The sequence below is a fragment of the Scylla paramamosain genome, chromosome 34 (genome assembly GCF_035594125.1).
Source record: "Scylla paramamosain isolate STU-SP2022 chromosome 34, ASM3559412v1, whole genome shotgun sequence".
Classification (NCBI taxonomy): domain Eukaryota; kingdom Metazoa; phylum Arthropoda; class Malacostraca; order Decapoda; family Portunidae; genus Scylla; species Scylla paramamosain.
Genome location: NC_087184.1, coordinates 15,435,220 through 15,442,653, shown reverse-complemented (window position 1 = coordinate 15,442,653; position 7,434 = coordinate 15,435,220). Strand labels below are relative to the sequence as shown.

Genomic DNA, 7,434 nt, shown 5'->3' with positions numbered 1-7,434 from the left:
GTGTGTGTGTGTGTGTGTGTGTGTGTGTGTGTGTGTGTGTGTGTGGTGGAGGTATGGACAGTTTGGGTGAATGTGAGTGCTTGTCTAACACACACACACACACACACACACACACACACACACACACACACAGGTAGGACGGAGCTCCTGTTACCTGCAAATCCTCTCCCCGTGCAGAAAACGAGGAGGAAAATGTTGATAATGACCAGAAAAAGAAAGTTAATAAAGAGAAGCGGTAACGGTAATGGAGTGCTGATGCTGATGATGATGGCATGTGTGTGTGTGTGTGTGTGTGTGTGTGTGTGTGTGTGTGTGTGTGTGTGTGTGTGTGTGTGTGTGTGTGTGTGTGTAGCGCCTATATTTAAGCGGGACAAGCCGTGTCTGGCGGGCTGTCCTGGCTGACCCAAAGGTGCGTGGCGGCTCCTCCCACGAACACTCCAGCCCACGACCTGACGGCGACCACGGCGATGCCTGCGTGTGTATATGTGTGTGTGTGTGTGTGTGTGTGTGTGTGTGTGTGTGTGTGTGTGTGTGTGTGAGGGGAGGCAGGGGGCTGTCTGGCCTGGCGGGGGCGGCGGCGGCCCAATCTGAGGCGGGACAGCAGCAGGCCGGGACGCGCGGCGACACCGTTACGATGGCAGCAGCAGCAGCAGCAGCAGCAGCAGCAGCAGCAGCAGCAGCACGGGCTTTGCGAGCTGCTTCTCGGGAACATTCTTACAGCCTAATGAATGGGCGGCCAGCCGGGCGGCGGGCGGCGGGCGGCGCGCGTTACTGGAACACTCTGCGTGGCAATGAAGGGCGGCGGCCCCTCCTCCTCCTCCTCCTCCTCCTCCTCCTCCTCCTCCTCCTCCTCCTCCTCCTCCTCCTCCTTCTCCCCGCCCCCACGCAGGGCTCTTCCAGGCCTCAATTCAGCACCAGCAGCAGCAGCAGCAGCAGCAGCAGCAGCAGCAACAACAGTAGCAGTACCTAGCAGCAGCAGCAGCAGCGTAGGATGATATGATGTCAGATCTCGTTGAGTTGCCCCACAGAGGAAGGGTGAGAGGGTGTGGGCAGGATCCTCATCGAGACAAAGTCGCCCTAGTGCCGGGCCGAAGGGAGGGGGCGCGCACCCCGCTGGCCGCTGGGGCGGGCCGGCCCGGGGCTGGCTGCACCCTTCCGGCGGCTGGCAGGGGCGGCGGGACCTGGCCGTGCCTGCCATGGGCACGTCAGTGGGCAGGACACGGCGGTGCAGGCTGTGGAGGGCCGCTTGACGGGGTTAATGTTGGCGCCTGAATCCTGCCTGATCAATAAGTTGGTTGGTTTGTTGCACAGTTCTTATGCGCCGATTGAGAAGATGGAATCACCGAGCAGATCAATGTTACCATGGCAACGCGTGATCAATAGCCAGCCAGCCGGACCGGCGCAGCCCACGGGGCCGGGCCTCGCACTGGGGCCCTTACGGCGACCAGGGACAAGAGCGAAAATCCGCGACTCCGGGCGGCACTTGGCGGGCCGTGCACCGCCTGGCAAAGTGGTGTTTGGCACTGTGGGTGAGACAGGCGCCCGGCGCTGCGGGACGGCGCGAGGCACGCCCGTGTGGCCGGGTGGCGGAAGGATGGTTTTGGTGGCTAGCAGGTGGGGGGATGTGCCCCCGGTGCGCGCGGCGGCGCCGGGAGTGAGTGTAACTATTAGTAGTGTGGTTCTCGCCAGCAGCACACTCTCGTGCCCGCCTCCACCGCGAACACTAGCGCCCCGCAGCCCAGCGCCACACACGTCTCCATCTGCACCTCACGCTAATAAATATCCCTCTATGCCAGAACCCACTGCTGACACGCCAGGCCTGCTGGGCCCCGCGCTCCCACCGCCATGCCATAGCCCTCAACACAAACACTTAATTAAATAGCTGACGGAAGTTAGTCTGTTCCCTTGCTTGGACTTAGTCTCAGAGCCTCGTGTGGGCCGACCCGACTCTGACCCGACACTGGTCCGCCGCAGGGCAGGCTGACCACCTCCTGCAGCAGGGCACGGGCGGCCGCCGCGAGCGAGGCTCGGCTGTGTCCCGGTAGTCACCATTCCTCGACCAGCCTCCGCCTCCCGCGGCGCCTCACAGTCTCAGTGTTGGAGTGCACGTGCCCGGGGCTGTGGCACCGTCAAGTCCCGGTGGCTGCGGCCCACACGCTGGCCCCCGCCCTGCCCCAGGCGGCTCCCTGTGCTGCTGTGACCCCGTGGCCCTGCACCGTAGTGGCCACGCCAGGAAACTGTTAGAAAGCAAGCCTGTCCCTCCCCAGACTGTGACTGTGACAGAGTGACGCGGCAGAGTGCAGGGTGGAGTGAGCAGCACCACCGGCCAGTGTGTTGCCGCCAAGCGCCCGTATGGCCACACCACGTGATGGGCACGACACCCACGGATACACTGGCCTCGGCCCCGCCCAGCCGCCCCTAGCCATCCTGCCGCCTCCACCCTAACCGACCCAAAGGTAAGCACCCCGTTGTGTACCTGTGTGCTGCTATGGTGTGTGTAGTGCTGTGTTCAATGTGCCCAGTGCTGTGTTGCCAAGACGCCGAGCCCGCGAGTGTTGCAGTGGCAAACAGTGATGCTGTGGACTGCTGTGTGCTGGACTATAACTTGTTATACCAGTGTTCCCGCCAGTGCCGCCCACACCGCCCACACCACAGCCCACACAATCACTCACACCACCCAGACCACAGAACCCTCACCCACACAACCTACTCTACCATCCATACACTCACACCATCACCCACACAACTCAACACCACCGTCCACACCACCCACACCTGTCACAGCAGCCACCAACATACACACCACCACCACCACACCTGCCACACACCTGTCCTTGCATTACAACACGTCACTCACCAGAAACAGACTGATAATAGTGAAGACTGTTACGTTTATCTTATCTTCCCCTCCCTTCCCTTCCCTTCCCTTACCTGTACTCTCACCAAGAACACCTGATTACTGAGCCTTTCATTTACATACCTGTGTCATCTGCGTCTATTTCAACCTGCTGTTTCTCACCTGTTGTCGTGAAATTGTACAAATATAAATGTGCGTTATTTTAGAGCAAGTTACGTACTGTTAATTTGCGTTATTTGAGAAAGTTTGTGTTCTGCGGATGTGGCATTGTGGAAAATTCTTGACACGTAAAGGAGATGTAGAAAAAGAGGATAATGAAGAGAACAGATGTTTACTTATTCGATTTGTTACTGAACGTGTTAATACGAGGAAAGAAAAATCTGTATCTTTTGTGTTTAGTTTTTCTTCAGTTTTCTGCGTTGTTCCTGGTGTGTTACTGGAAAACGAAAGTGAAATAGATGAAAAGAGGGAGGGGAAATATTCAGTTTGTTGTTGAAAGTGCGTGAAAAGAAAACGATATCCTCCCTTGCTTTCTGTTTGTTTGTTTTTTTGCTCTTTGTGTTAATTTGCTTTGCGTTGAGGTGATAATTGGCGGAAAATTGTTACGTGTTAATAGTTTTCCATTCTCTTCGTTATAGAGGTGGCATAGACGCGACAGACTAACTCCACGCTGTATGGAAGAGATATATACACCAATATACACCAATTTTTTCTGCTGTTGTCACCCTAACGTTCGTGAGTTAATCAATAATGAATGAACGAAAGCAAGCAAGACTCTAGGATGAAAATTAATCTTCTTCATTTGAATATACCTTAATCTTCCCAGAGAAATCGTTAAAAAGGGAGAGAAAGAAATGAAGGAATGAAGAAAAAAATGAAAACAAAGGAAAATAATAATTCGTTGACTCATTCTTGTATTCGTGAAATGATTCTAGTTAAAGAAAATAAACTTTAATCTTTTTTTCCTTTTCTTATCTTCGATCTCAATTGGTGGACCGCTGTTTTTATTTATTTATTTTTTTTTAAGTTACTTATGTCTTGTGTCCTTCTTTCGCTTATTCCTTTGTCTCTCGTGCCTTCTTTATTGCAGTCCTTCCACCCTATTCTTGATCTTCCTCTTCATCGCACCTTAGAAATTCGTACGCAAATAGATTAACGTATTTTTCCTACTGTTTAAAAGACACGTAGAAGAGAGAGAGAGAGAGAGAGAGAGAGAGAGAGAGAGAGAGAGAGAGAGAGAGAGAGAGAGAGAGATGGAAGAAAGCACTATTTATTACTTCGAAGGCAATTAATCTCTTTCGTATATATGCTGACCCTTCCCTGTGTTCTCAAATAGAGTATCGTACGAAAATAGAACAGATTACCGTACTCTCGTTACTGTTTAGTGGCCCCGTAGAGGAGAAATTGAGGAAAACACTATTTATCATTTCGAAGATAATAAATCTCTCTCTCGTGTACATGTTGACTCGGATCTGTACTCGTAAAATTAATGTGCTTTACGAAAATAGACTATCGTACCGGAAATGGAGTGTATCGTACTCTCCCTACTGAACTGTTTAGAGACCCCGTAGAAAAGAGAGAAATGGAAAATGACGTTATTTATCATTCCTGAGGCAATTAATCTTCTCGATACCATTGCGTTTAAGAAGCACCGTTAAAAATGAGAGAAGGAGGAGGAGGAGGAGACAAAGAAAAGATCATTAGAGTATTTTATTGATTTATTATTACTTCATCATTTATTTATCGCTGTGTTACTTTCTGTGTCGTTCTGTGTTGCGTCTGTCTGTGTTTGTGTTTCATTAACGAGTCTTGGAGCGAAACATAAAGTAGAAGAGAAAGAAAGTGGTGTTAGGTTTGTTTGTGTTGTTCTTTTGTTGTCTGAGTTGTCTGGCTGGCTGGCTGGCTGGCTGGCTGGCTGGGTGTCTGTCTGTCTGTCTGTTTGTCTGTCTGTCTGTCTGTTTTTTTCTATTTCAAGCTTTTTCTTCCGGTCTAATTATTTCCCTGTCGCTTTACTCTCTCTCTCTCTCTCTCTCTCTCTCTCTCTCTCTCTCTCTCTCTCTCTCTCTCTCTCTCTCTCTCTCTCTCTCTCTCTCTCTCTCTCTCTCTCTCTCTCTCTCTCTCTCTCTCTCTCTCTCTCTCTCCATTCATTCATTCATCACACTCACACTCCTCTACAGCAGAACCGTGTCATTGCTATTTTAGTTAGGGCTGTCCTCTAAATTTAGCGTCCCATCCCTTCAAGAAGAAAAAAGTGGAAAAAAATTTGTAGAAAAATGTACGCCTGAAATTAACTAGGAATATTTTTTTATGTCTTTTTTTTCCTACTCGTCTCCTTTTTCTTGTTCTTGTTCTTGTTCTTTTTTCTTGTTGTTGCTCTTTTTCGTGTTCTTCTTGGTCTTGTTCTTGTTCTTACTCTTGATCTTGTCCTTGTTCTTGCTCTCCTTGTTCTTCTTCTTCCTTCTATTATTCCATCTTAAATAAAAAAAAAAAGATGCAAAAATGTGCACCCTTTAAAATTACAAACATACCTCTTTTTTTTTTTTTTCTCCTCTTCGTCCTCCTCCTCCTCCTCCTCCTCCTTCTGCTTCTCCTCCCGGTGCTTAGCTGACATTCACACCGCCCCTCTCTGTACTTAAGTAGCATGCTCTCCCTCTCGTGTGACGCTCAAGTGACATCCTGACTTAAGTTCCGTTCATTTCTTTCCCCTCGTGTGGCGGTGACGCTATCGAGACTGACGCGTAAAGACCAGCTGGGCCCGTGTGTCTGTGTGTGTGTGTGTGTGTGTGTTGGGTGTGTGTGTCATGTGTTAATTCAAAGGCAACGCAAAGGAAGGTAAAGGAAGAGCTAACAGTGGATTTATTGTTCCTTTAAAGGTTGTGTGTGATGAAGTGTGTGGTTCTAGAGTTTGGAAGCACAAAGGAATGTAAAGAAAGAACTAACAGTAATAGATCTGTCGGCTCTGTAAAGGTTGTGTGTGTGAAGGCATTAGATATATTGGTATTTGAAGCTTCGGTCATGATAAACTATTGGATCTGTTGGCATTTCAAAGGTTGGTCACAGAAAAGTGTTAGATTTAGTGATATTTGAAAGGTTGCTATTTAAAACTATCCAATCTAGGCTTTTCTTGCACTTCTACACTGCGTTAGGGTGAATCAGGCGGTTAAGGACCTCTACACGTACTATCTGCTTCACCTCTGCAACCATCAATTACAGGAGCGTCATCAGACAAACTAGGAACCTTCTGCTATTCTGCCCTGTCTCTCCTATCACCAGTTAGAATAGTATAATGAAACAAAGAGCCTTCCAGCATTGCCTTCCTATCCCTTCACCAGTTAATGTAGTCAGAAAAACTAGGAGGCTTCAAGTATTCTGCCCTGTCTCTACTATCACTGCCCTGTCTTCCCTATCACCAGTTAGAATAGTATAATGAAATAAAGAGCCTTCCAGCATCCCCTTCCTATCTCTTCACCAGTTAGGGCAATCAGACAAACTAGGAGGCTTGTACCATTCACTCCCGTCTCTCCACCAGTTAGGGCAATCAGGCAGCCTTTGAGAAAACTAATCGTCTCACCTTTAGCTTCCCTTTGTTGCTTAATGGTCGTCTTTTGGTCACATTGAAGCCAGTATAAAAATCTAGTTTGCATGGATCGATAGAGTAAAGAGAGGATAAGGGATTCATTCTGTATTTTCAAACCTACAGGAATATTTAACATACTTCAGTACAAGAATAAGTGTTTAAGTTCTCAGGGATCACGGGATTGTCTAGCTGTGAAAGGGTTAATGTAAATGCGTAAGATAGTAAAGGGTGAAGGCTTCTCCCCACCCACCCACCCACCTACGTGATTAAAGTAACGTTTTGGGGATGTGAGTAAGGACTAAATATACCATATCGTGTTTCGTGTTCCCTGAAGCGAAGGCGTCACGAAGCTGCGGCGAAGTGGATGGAAATAATGCAAAGATCATCATCCCCTTCTTACGTTTTCTTTTGTGGTTTACGAACTTAAACTGAAAAAAAAAAATAAAGAAAAATGGAAGTACATGAAATAAATGGATTTCTTGGTATGTACTGTGACTTATATTGACATAAAGACACTAGAAAAAAGAAAACAACAACAACAACAACAAGTAGACGTAAACAGAATAGAGGGTTAATGTTTGTTTGTTTTTGTTGAGGTACATTAAAACTTACACTGATGAAATAAAAGTAGATAAAATAAATAGCTAATGTTTTTTTTTTTTTTTTTTTTATTCAGTTGGGTATATATTAAAAGAGAAGAAACTAGAACAATAGATAAAAAAATAGATGAAATAGTTTAGTGTTTCTTTGTGTTGAATATGGAATGTGTTGAAAGAGAAGATGGAAGAAAAGAAGAGGGTAAACAAGATGGGTTAAGATTGATTAAGGTGAAAAAAAAAGGAAGAATAAAATAAAAGACAAAAAAAAGGGTGGGGGGAATTAGAAAAGAGAATATGATGAAGAAAAAAATAAAGGAAAAGAAAATACGAGACGAAAGACGAAGAAAAAAAGAATGAAAAGATAAAATACAAGGAAACGGAAGACAGAAAAGAATGAGAGA

The 7,434-nt window shown here is 47.3% G+C and overlaps 1 protein-coding gene across 2 annotated transcripts in view; it reads left to right on the top strand.

The window, feature by feature from the left end:
- Positions 1–1,406: 1,406 nt before the first annotated feature.
- Positions 1,407–7,434, top strand: part of LOC135090264 (uncharacterized) — a 37,487-nt gene continuing 31,459 nt past the window's right edge. The window contains exon 1 of one of the 2 annotated variants that reach the window (XM_063986873.1): positions 1,407–2,456. The gene's annotated coding sequence lies outside the window, so the exon portion shown is untranslated. Of the gene's footprint in view, positions 2,457–2,935; positions 3,050–7,434 lie in introns of those variants that run through there. The other variant, XM_063986874.1, reaches the window with a different exon arrangement.